Source organism: Spodoptera frugiperda, chromosome 18 (genome assembly GCF_023101765.2).
Source record: "Spodoptera frugiperda isolate SF20-4 chromosome 18, AGI-APGP_CSIRO_Sfru_2.0, whole genome shotgun sequence".
Lineage (NCBI taxonomy): Eukaryota > Metazoa > Arthropoda > Insecta > Lepidoptera > Noctuidae > Spodoptera > Spodoptera frugiperda.
This window is the reverse complement of record NC_064229.1, coordinates 3092013-3104346: the sequence shown is the minus strand read 5'-3', so window position 1 is coordinate 3104346 and position 12334 is coordinate 3092013. Positions and strand designations below refer to the sequence as shown.

At 34.7% G+C, this 12334-nt stretch overlaps 1 protein-coding gene across 2 annotated transcripts in view; it reads right to left on the bottom strand.

Moving 5' to 3' along the window:
* LOC118277772 (leucine-rich repeats and immunoglobulin-like domains protein 1) overlaps positions 1-12116 on the bottom strand; it is an 83780-nt gene extending 71664 nt beyond the window's left edge. For both annotated transcript variants that reach the window (XM_050700326.1, XM_035596679.2), the window contains exon 1: positions 11873-12116. The gene's annotated coding sequence lies outside the window, so the exon portion shown is untranslated. The remainder of the gene's footprint in view (positions 1-11872) is intronic.
* Positions 12117-12334: the final 218 nt, after the last annotated feature.

The window sequence follows — 12334 nt, the reverse complement described above, 5'->3', positions numbered from 1 at the left end:
GCAGACTGGAGCGGATTTTGGTGCCATGGGATTTTTATTGTCACTATTAGATGGATAGATTGTTGGGTAGTCGGATTGCCTTGCGTCGGATTTTCGATAGTTGTGGGGAGATGATTGAGCGAGTGTCCAAGTCAAAGTCAAATCAAAATTAAACTTAGATACTTTGGAAACGTCAATAAATAAAGAACTAAATAATAGTTTGTCAGTCTGTCCGTCTGTGATAGATGCTCGTACTGTGACGTGATAAGTACTGCCCCGTTATTGTCAATTAATGTAATAAGTACTACAAGATTATAGGAAAAAGTAAAATAGATTTTAGATTACTTATAATGCGATTTTTACTCCACAATAATTTTATTGTAATTAGAACAGTGTCTTACTGTTTTCGTTATTTAGGAAGCGTATATAATTAATTTTATAAATATCTTTTATCCCCGTATCAGTAACACGGACGGAAAAATTATATGAAAATTTCGAAATATACCAACGATTCTACGTTTCAACATGAAACGTGAGAAATTTTAATTAATCTGTAAAATGAAAAACCTTACCTCATTAACTATATGAGTTTTGGGCTACAATTCTATATCACATTCACACGACGAAATACACTTTACGAAATTTATGTTTTCATTTTACTAATAGCGTATACGGAGGCTCTGAATAGCTTTATGCAACACGTACGAAGTAAAACATCAGGTTACATGCTATTATGTCGAAAAAAGAATTCAATTTAAAAGTCGAGGCCGAGGGAGACGTAAGGTAATTCCAATTAGTGAAAAAGAATAAAACGCTGGCGTGTTTCCATGCTGGGTTTAAATAAAAGAAATACTCCATCTTGTACATGTATTTCGGTAGGGCTTTTTTGTATTTAATTGAACGGAACTCTTTTAATTATGTAAGTAATAAATCTTAGTTTGACATACCTATATTATATAATATATTAATATTCTTAAAGGAGGAAAACTGTTCTCAATAGTTTTATTACACTAAAACTAATGTATGAATACATACAACGCAACGTGACGACTTTTATCCCCGAAGGGGTAGGCAGTAGTGCACATTACGGCACGTAATGCCGCTATACAATGTATATCCACTTTTACCTATTTGTGTTATAAGTCCCATGTAACAGGGGAGAGACACAATTCCTGACTCCGTGTTAGTTACTACCCAGAAATTAAATCCCAATAATACTTTATCCAACCCGGGAATTGCACCCAAGACCCCTTGCCAGGCTGTCGCACTTGCGACCACTCGATCAACGAGATATTGTAACTAATAAAATAAACTGACTGCAGAATAATGTCTTCAATATATTTAAAGATACATAGCTATAGTTAAAGAGCTTCAAAACCTTTAATAAGAAGACAAAAGGCGATACAAAGTGAGACGACAAACTGGAGTTATCTTTTCAAAAGAAAACCGGTATGAAGATATAGACACAGTAAATTGGATGTCGGAGACCGCAAAGCAATTCCAATTAGTGGCAAAGAATGAAATGGTGGCGTGAACGGATATACTTTTTATTTTCTGCTAACGCTGCTACGTTTGGCTGGTGACGTTTCGTTTAACACCATTCTTCATCCACACGCAATTCCTACGGATTTTAGTTTGCAGTGTGTAATGATAGTTATTGGTTTGTATTTCGGTTTTGTTAAAAGAAACATGATAAAAGTATATGTGTATAAGACATGGTCTTGAGAATCAATATATTTACTTACTTTGCATGCCATAATGCACAATGATTAAAGGTAAGCGTCTACAGGCCCGCATCGCACGCATCGTACGCATCGCACGTAGGCATTGCTGATGCGCACGATGCGGATCAGTGGACGTAGTTGTATGAGTTTCTATACAAGACAAACTACAAACCGTGTGTGGTGCATGCGATGCGTACGATGCGGGCCCGTGGACGCGTACCTTAGATCTATCTTTTGTATAATAATATTTTTGGATAACCTGGGTATTGAATGGGATCGGACTCATCGAAACTTTGCCTTTACTCGGTAGTTACGCTGACGACAACTAAGCCAAAGATACAAAGTTACACGTATTATTGTATGTACTTTACATACATACATAACCTCACGCCTGTCTCTCAAGGTGGTAGGCAGAGACATGGAAAACGCCAATTGCTACGATTCTTACATACCTCTTTCGCTTCATCAACAGTCATCAGTCTTTTTTTTACTTTTATGTACTGCTTAGCTTACTTCAGCATCTTATAAATCAGAAGCATTTCTACTAAGATTATATTTAAAAAAACCAAGCGGTAACATTATTTCCGCATTGGCACAAAGAAATATTTTATTGTAAAAACTTCTAATTGTAAGTTGTTGGTGAAATGAAAATGGAAAAGATTTCTTAAGTTTCTTTATAATGAAGTGGCAGCAATGTTCTAGGATTTTTCTTCGAAACTTTTTGTACTAAATACTTTTCTATGGAGAAGTTTCTTTTTAATTAGACGACAAAGAAGGCGATCATTAAGTTTAATGTAAAAACTGAACTGTTCTTCCGATCTTTCTTTTCATCGCGGTTTTGTACTAAGCTTTGAAGAAACCTTTAAGTATTTTTGTAACAATAAATTGTTTTAAATCTTTATTATTGATTTGTTTCAATAACACTGAGAAAGCACTTTTGAATAGTATTATTAGTATGCAATTTTTACGTACAAAGACAGAACAACAAAATGTTTGTATGTGTATAATATGTATAACTCCTGAACGATTGTACTAAATGGGGTTTGTATGAATCTGAATAAACTTTCAATTTTTTCTCGAACATAACTTTGTAGTTCCCGATTAAGTCTCAATGTATAAAAATCAATCGCCGTTCGTTGGTCACACTAAAACTCGAAAATGGCTTGACCAATTTGGCTAATGTTGGTTTTTAATTATTAATGGAAATCCAGGAAAGGTTTAAAAGGTGAGAAAAATATGTTTGAGTCGGTACAAAGTTTTCCAGGCCAGCTAGTAGTTAATAGATTTATCATTAAGGTGAACAATGACAACTAAATACACTCACAGGCACATTTAACCGCCCACCTTAGAAATACGTCACCGCGTTAGTTTGCGATAAGGAATGTTTATCCCGATGGCTGTTATGTTTCAAGTGGCTACTTTGGCAATAAATTAAACACTCTGACCCTTGTTTTTTTTAGAAGTTCCTGCATTCAGATGCATTTTTGTAACTTAGTCGAAATTTTACATTCTCAGCGATCGGGTTAGTGTGAGTTTTAACCTGGTTATCCTGCTCTTTTTGGTGTGATTACATTTTACTTAACTTACTACACCCCCTTGATTATTGTAATCGAATAAAAGTGCCACTGGATGCAACTGGAGCTGCAAGAGCCGTAGCTTTTGCCGATGCTGGGTACAGCCAACGTCACAATGCTCGGATGCTTGGTGTACCTCGAATCACTGTGCGGGATGCTATCACACGCTTTTGGGAGACGGGTTCCTACACGTGGAGACCGGGACAAGACCGTCATTGATGCACATCGGCTCGGGACGATCGTTTCATTGTGAACAATGTATTGAGAAATCGCTTTACCACAGCTCCCGAGGTTAGAACTCGCCTATTTGAAGTGAGAAATGTCAGCGTAAGTGAACAGACGGTGAGCAGAGGGTTGGCAGAGAAGAACCTAACTGCGTTTCGTCCAGCACGCGCCCCATAATTGCTCACACAGCACCGTAGAGCGCGACTTCAATTTGCGCGAGAATACGCTAACTGGTCTACAGACCAATGGAAGGACGTTCTGTTTTCAGACAAAAGCTGAATAGCCCTATGAGGTCCAGATGGGCGTCAGCAAGTGTACAGATGACTAAATGTGAGTTTGCCTCGTGTACGATATTGGAAACTGTGGTTATCAGGGAGGTTCAATAATGATTTGAGGCGGCATCAGTTACGACGCTCGTACCGATCTTGTAGGGTTTGATAGGGGTAGTGTTATTGCACACAGGGATCAGGAAAAGGGTCTTCAAGACCATGTCGTGTCATTTGCACCATTTATTCGTGAAAATTTTCAATTAATGCACGTTAATGCACGAAGTTATGGCGCTAGAACAGTGACCCAGTACCTGGACGAGGTCGGTATACGAATATTACCGTGGCCAGCACGCAGTCCTGGGCTCAATCCAATTGAACACATCTGGGACAACCTTAAAAGACGAGTTTGAGCAAGGGTTGCTGCACCAACGACGATTGGGGAGCTCAAGATTGCTGCAGTTGAGGATTGGCACAACATCCCTCAATCAGACATCCAAGATGTCATTGATGGCGTTCCAAACCGACTGCAAGAAGTCATTAGAGCCAGAAGAGGTAACACCCAGTACTAAAAACCAATAAATGAGCCCAGAAACTGAAAAATAACAAATATTGTAAAACAACCGTTTTCTACAGAAATCTCTAAAAATGCTTTTTTTAAATTTAAGTGATGAATAAATGCGGATTTTAACATTACTTCACATTATTTAATTAACATAATATGTCTAGTTTTTAAAAAAAATATCAAACTTACCCAGATTTAATTAATGTATGAGAAAATCAAGAAAATCAAGGTGGGCGGTTAAATGTGCCTGTGAGTGTACATAGAACTACTATGTGAAATCAGATTGGACAAATATATTGTACCCATTCAAAGACATTGTTGCAAGAGACTCACTCCTTACTACATGAGTTACCTAACTGGTGACCAGTTTGTGTTACAATGTACTAAGTATGTGGACGTAGGTAGAATAGGCTAGTTTCCTACTAGTCAAATTCAATACTTTTTTAAACGTCAAGAACGATATTTTCTATGAATTTTGTACGAAATAGTATATTATGACGTCATCAGATTTTTACGTCAAATTGCAGACTTATTTCAGCTAGCAAAATCGAAAATTAAGTGTGATTATTTTTGAATATTTTATTGTACTGAAATGTCGAAATAATTTATTTTTGATCGAGGATACTGCCCAATTTATGCTGTGGCAATAACAATGTAAAAAGGGCTAGAGATTCGAACTACTCGTACAGTTCAGTTCCCAATTATTTGTGAGATATTGTATGTCCGGAACTCTAGAACACTAGTCCAACAGTTTGACCGATAAATTGGATATTGTACCGACTACCACGTAAATGATAAATGATAAATGATATTTATTTCTGTAAATAGATTATAAAATAACACTTTTACACGTCAATATTTCAAATAGCTAGATGAGGCCGGCATTTCCTATCCGACTACTCTGAGAAGAAATGCCGAAACAAACTCAGAGGTCATAGTCTCTTTTAAAGTCCAGACAAAATCAATTAAAGATGTCGGAGAACCGTGCAAGTTTATTCTGTAGTGGTCTTTTGAGGAAAGAACCACAGCAGTTTGAGCGGACCTGTTCAGATGGCAGCACGCATGTGTCAGTTTACAATCAGCTCAGCTGACGGCTGTTGCTGAATGATCCGACGAACAATACCTACCAAAAGAACATTTGGGTAGGCCACACAAATGCTCACACTGTCAGAATATAATTAACTAAAAGTGAAATGACTAGGCAAACTCTCACACGGTCCTCAAACTAACAATTTTAAAAATAATATGTGAAAACAAAAAAATATCGAATGATATTAATGTATATCATGTCAAATTGTATAAAAATGTAACTTGTGTTACAAACATGTCAACATGACCTGTGTGGACATTATAGCGGCTCACTCCCAAGCCTGACTATCATCTAAGTAGTCTTTAATTTTATAAAAAGCTTTACTATACAGTTTTTCTTTAATAACATTTTTAAATTTATTCAGGCTCAAACTTTGAATATCGCTGGGAATTTTATTGTAAAAGCGTATGCATTGACATCTGAACGAACCACTTATTTTCTTAAGTCTAGTAGTGGGAACAATATATTTGTTTTTACTTCTAGTGTTTATATTATGTATATCACAATACTTTTTGAATAAATTAATGTTTTTGTGAGCATACACTACATTTTCATAAATGTATTGAGAAGGAACAGTCAATATATTAATTTCTTTAAATAGTTCCCTAAGAGAGTGCCTCGGACTAAGATTATAAATTGATCGAATGGCTCTTTTCTGCAGCACAAAGACAGACTGAATGTCAGCAGCATTTCCCCACAGGAGGATACCATATGACATGATACTATGAAAATAACTAAAGTATACTAATCGCGCTGTATTTACATCGGTCAAAGAACATCGGGCATTTTTGTATGGGACACTTACCTACGGCGAACAAAAATAAAATTAGGTACGGTGGATAGGCAATTAAATCTAGTTCACAATGGTATAGTTCCCATATCTGTGGGTCGTGGCAATAAGGAGAAATTGGACATTTAAAAAATATTTATAAATGTTTTTGGGCAATAATTGAAGAGGAAAAAGGGAATCAAAAATAATTAAAACAACATATTTTTCTCTTAACTTTTGGCGAAGGACTGCGATGATGATGACGAAGGACTGCGATGTAGTAAGATAAGCTAGCTACCTGCGCGAGCGCAACATAATACCAGTTTTAAGACTATGGGCGAGAGTGAGAACGAAATATGCACATCAACTTGACGGATTTAGTCTGATTGGGTTTATAAAAATACCACGGAGTGATATTTTAACTTACTGAGCGGTCGTTTAGTAATTAGGAAAAATAGTCAACTTAAAATATCATTTTCATTTTACTAATTATTTCCATTTTCCCATTATTGTGAATCAAAATAACTACACAATATTAAATATGATTGCAAACACTATCATTTAAAAATATTTTGGTTTATGTTCGCGACTTTTAAAAAATCGGGTAAAAAACGCCCGATGTCCTTTCTAATTTTTTTAACGGCATATGCTGCAGAGCTGAGTCTTTTCGACAACTTATCTACGTGTGGAGCCCACTGTAGCTTAGCGTCCAGAGTTATACCTAAAAAGACAGTTGAATCTACAGGGTCCAACTCCTCGCCCTTGATTAGCACGCTGGTTTTCACATGTCTAACATTTGGTGTTGTGAATTTAATGCATTTAGTTTTTGATTCATTAAGTAATAAATTATTGGCACTAAACCAGCGTACTATTTTTGAGAGAGCACTATTTACATGATCACTGACTAATTGTCCACGTTTGAGTTTAAACAATAAAGATGTATCATCAGCAAACAGTACTATCCCATGGTTATCCTTCACAAGGTAAGGTAAATCATTAATATAAATAAGAAAGAGAAACGGGCCGAGAATTGACCCCTGCGGAACACCCATCCTAACAATAGACCCGGAGGAAACTTTTCCGTTAATGTCGACTCTCTGAATCCTATCACTCAAGTATGAAATAAGAAGATCCAGAGAGCTGCCCTGTATTCCATAATGGGATAGCTTCCTGATCAGTGTTTCATGAGAGACACAATCGAACGCCTTGGATAAGTCACAAAAAATACCCAATGCGTCGGCCGAGTCCTCCCATGCATCATAAATGTTATTAAGAAGTTCAACACCGGCATCAGTTGTTGAACGACCCCTTGTAAAACCAAACTGGTTTCCATGTAATAATTTATTTCTATTAAAGAATCTTTGCAACTGATATAGAATAATTTTTTCAAAAATTTTACTGAATGTAGGTAGTACTGAAATAGGTCTAAAGTTAGTAGGGTCAGAAGTACTACCCGATTTAAATAACGGAGTTATTTTACTATTCTTCATGAGATCAGGAAACACACCACGATCGACACAGTTATTAAAGATTAGAGCTAATACGGGTGCTACAATATCTATTACAGAGCCGGTAATGTACACAGAATTACCCCACAGATCTGCAGTCTTTTTCTTGTTCAAGGTATGGAACGTTTTGACAATATCTGTATAATCTATGTGTTCGAAAGAGAAGCCTAAATTGCAAGCTGCAACATTTTCTTTTAGTAAAGATTCTGCAACTGTGGGAGATGAGTTCAAAGACTTAGTAGTGGATACAGGAACGTCCGAAAAGAAGTTTTCAAATGCAGCTGCGACTTCTGCATCCGATTTAATTACATTATTATCAATTATAAGACTAAATTCACTACTCTTCTCTTTAGACCTCCCTGTTTCACTGTTAATAATACTCCAGGTCGCTTTAATTACATTGTCACTGTTTTTTATTTTAGAGCTCAAGTATAACGATTTTGCAATTGAGCAAACTTTTTTAAATAACTTAGAATATTTCTTTACATATTCACTAAATTCAGTTGTATTAATATATGTTTTCTCGTTATAAAGTTCATATAGGCGTTTCCTACTCTTATAGATGCCAGTAGTTGCCCATTGATTGAAAGACGCATTGCCATGAGCTGGTATGGTTTTAGGTGTGAAGGTGGACTTAAACTCGGTATGGTAAATGTTAAAAAATTCATCACACAAGTTATTAGAATTTTTATTCCTTAATAATAAAGGTATTTTGTTAGTGAGTTTAGATTTGAAAGTTTCAATGCGTCTTTCAGTCTTTGGGTTAACAATAATATGTGGTTTCAACACTTTATTTACTTTATTTGTTATTGAAATTAATTGTCCACAATGATCTGAATCAAGCAATGATATTATTTGTTTATTAGTTGGTACAATGTCAGTATAAATATTATCTAGGCAAGTGGCACTAGTAGGAGTTATCCTAGTGGGCTCCAGAAACAGGTTCGTGAGGTTAAATGAGGCAAATAAACTTACAATTTTTGTACTTAAACTAGAATTTTCTAACAAATTTACATTAAAATCGCCACAAGTAACGATGAAATCCAATACTAACTGGTTTACCAGAATATCCAGTGTTAATAAAGATAGATGGGCATTCTATAGCTTAATATTGTAATAATTGCGGTGATAGTTCTATTATGAAGATCACACAAAAAAAAATCATATGAACAAACATTTTTCATCCAAAAAACAGGATTATAGGATGTAACGTTATATTTTACTAGTTTTTGCTCACAGCATCGCCCGCGTATCGCGTTTATAATGTATAAAATTTCATCCCATTCGCTTCAGTCGTTTTTACGTGAAGGAGTAACAAACAGACATACAAACTTTCGCATTATTATTCAATATTAGTAGGATGTAGGTACTAAAAAATATTTAGATCATACTGTTCAATATCTTTTCCCACCTGAAAAAAAGAACTCGATTCAGTAAGTCTTGTTTTTAATTGACTTTTATGGTAATTAGAAAACTTTGAAACGATCCCTAAGCTACAGTATTACTTATCAATTCTAAAAGGAAAAAGATACAGACAAACTTTTCTTTTGAAAATGTTTTGACAATGTTACATCAACCTTATTAGATGTTTAATATCGAACAACTAGTGATTAACCGCCGTACTCAGAGTAATTTATTAGATAGTTACTTAACCCAGTCCTTAGCAATTGTTCTCGGAACAAAATTGTTACTAAGAAATGGTTTCAGTAATCATTAAATGTCTTTGAGTACGGCAATAACTAAATTGCAATGCTTAATAGAAAATTATACGTACATGTAAGACGCAGTGTTGGGATAAAAAGTAGTTCGAGTACTTTTTGCATAAAATTGTAACAATACGTACGTACCACATGGAATTTTGCAATGTAAGTAAAAATATGAACATCAGTTTACCAGTTAAGAATATTTATATAGGTATATATAAAAAATCAATTGTTGTTCGTTAACCTAGCTAAAACTCGAGAACAGCTGGACCGATTTGGCAAATTTTGGTCTTGATTTTTTCGGTTTATTCCTGTTACTATTTGATGTGGAACTCGTCTAGTAGCAAACCATGCTAGAGGCTCATATTCACTTTACTATTTGCGACAGGAGCAGTAAAATAATGTTTGAGGCGGTACAAAGTATGCCGGGTCAGCTAGTAAAGTATATGTATATGTATTTATACAACGTGTAACAAAATACGCGTATACATCAAGAAGCACTGAAGAATACAGGTTGAATAGAATCTCTACACAAAGTTTCAGCTTAAAATACGTTTAAAAAAATTGGTACCAAATACTTGGTGTCGTATGGTTCTTGATTTTAAATCATACAAACGTGTCACTACACAACAGGGGTCACTCACTAATTACGAAACATTTCTTCTGTAAATTTGATCGCCTAGTACCGATCTAATTTTGATTCGCATGAAAAATAAAAAATAATGTTGGAAAAACTCATAACTTCGTTCCATGAAAACATGAGTTTAAAAAACCCTTCCCGTATCGTTTGTTATGTTATCTAGAATCCGTGTAGTTGATATGCATACCCCCTTTTTGTTACACTGTGTATATTGTCTTGTAAGATTATCGTTCCAAATATTGGTCCTTGAATTATCTGAATATACGTGGGAAGGTATTCATTGTCATAAAGGTTAAGGGTTACGAAATATTCAAAATCTTTGACATTTGTAGTCATATTAGAATCGTATCATAATGTGAAAATGATGCCTGATAATGGTAATAATAGGTATAGTTCCACAATTCTATTATGTCTTTCGGAATAAATTATGTTGTAGCATTATAAGTTCATACCTTTTTGGTTAAAATGGTAGGTATAGAATCGTCGGCTTATTGTAAGAAGTTTATTTGTGACATCATATTCTGGATAAACGGTATTTTAGTTTGTATTACGTATTGTTTGGTTGTCGATTCGCCCATATTATCCTAAATGTAAAAATGTTGATGAAATTTTATTTAGCATTTTGTAGAATGTGTCAAAATATGTCCGCTATAGATATAAACGTTATGTGTTTTTTGCAGCGAAAAAAAAAGGGTCGCAAGCGAATTTTTAGGGTGTTTTGTCTATAAAAAGACATACTAACCAACCGTTCTGTATTATATTCTTCATATTGGTAACAGTTTAATACGAAGATGGATACTGAGTTTAGGAACCTAATTTAGATAGGTCGTAGTCCAGAAAACTTTGCAAACTACTGGTATAGATGGAACAGTTAAATAACGGGTCTCGAGTTAAAATTCCTGGTCGGCGAAAGTGTTATTGGAAAATTTTAAAAATTGTTCTACGTTATTTGGCCCCACGTTAATTACATCAAACATGTTAATTGAGCGTTAAATTGTATACACGTTAGTACTCCTCTGCCTAGCCTCATAAAGATTAAGAAGCTTGATATTTTGTCTTTAGCAACATTGTAAACTAATGTACAGTTTTTTCAACAAAAAGACACAACTGTCGAAATGTGCTTAATAAATAGCTTAATAGGTACCCTTACTTACCCCAATTGACGCGTAAAAATAGGTGTGATAGTCAATGTTATAGTAGAGTATGATAAACCACGATTTCAATGTTTTAACTGGGTGTGTCTACATTATGGCGTAGGCCTGTTTTTCGTTACTCTCTACTCTCTATCTACATTTTACACCCAAAATATTTTTTTTAAGAAATACAAAAATAAATACCAATAATTGATAATCAAGACTGATTATCAATTATCATCTTGAAATTCAAATCGAAAAAAAAATAATTGTTGTTTTTGAGTATTTTACGTTTTTTGTAGAAATCATTTTATAAATTTCAGTTAGCAATTCCAATGTAATTTTTGGTGCTTTTTGCCGTACTATTATTTTTTCCACGACCATCGTCTTATTTTATATTTGTGCCTATAAGCCTCTCTGATAGATTATCAAGTTTAGCACAAATTGTGTACTTCATTGTAACATCAATGTTGAAAACAAACCATTACCAAAATAAAATGATTATTCTGCCACTCATATAAAAGCAGCGTCCTTTTTGCTATAAATATAGCCAACACAATTCCTTAAACTCTTCTTAAAAAAGACTAACAAAAAAGGATAATCGGATCTTAAAAAAGAAAGAGTTCAAAGCGGTCCCCAATTTGTAAAACTTACAAGTTACGAAACGAAAAGGAAAATTAATAAAAGGGTATTTACCTAAACCGGGACACCCCGAAACGTTGTTCCGGGACACATCATTAAACAAGTATATTTCTTTCATCACTGTTTCATTTATTTAAACAAAACACAAGTCAACCACAACACTTGTTATTATATAATACTTTTTAATCCAGAAACACTGAACCTTTTATTTTTTTCATAGAATTATACCATCGCGTGTGTTGCATTCAAAAGTTTGAGGGACAAAATCGCCTCGTTCCCGCACACATCCGTCCAGCCCGAAAGCTGAAGCCGTACTGAAGATACGTCACCTCTTGGAGAAAAGTCGTTGCGATACGGACACGTTTTCATAAAGCGCCTTGTACACTGCTAGCTTTATAGCGATCATGTTAAACCATTTCTTTTAAATGCAGCAATGTATTTTGTTGGAAGTGATTATTTTTTACTAATATTAGGGTTTTTTAAATTGATTTTTATTTTGTTATACGTATAGAATTC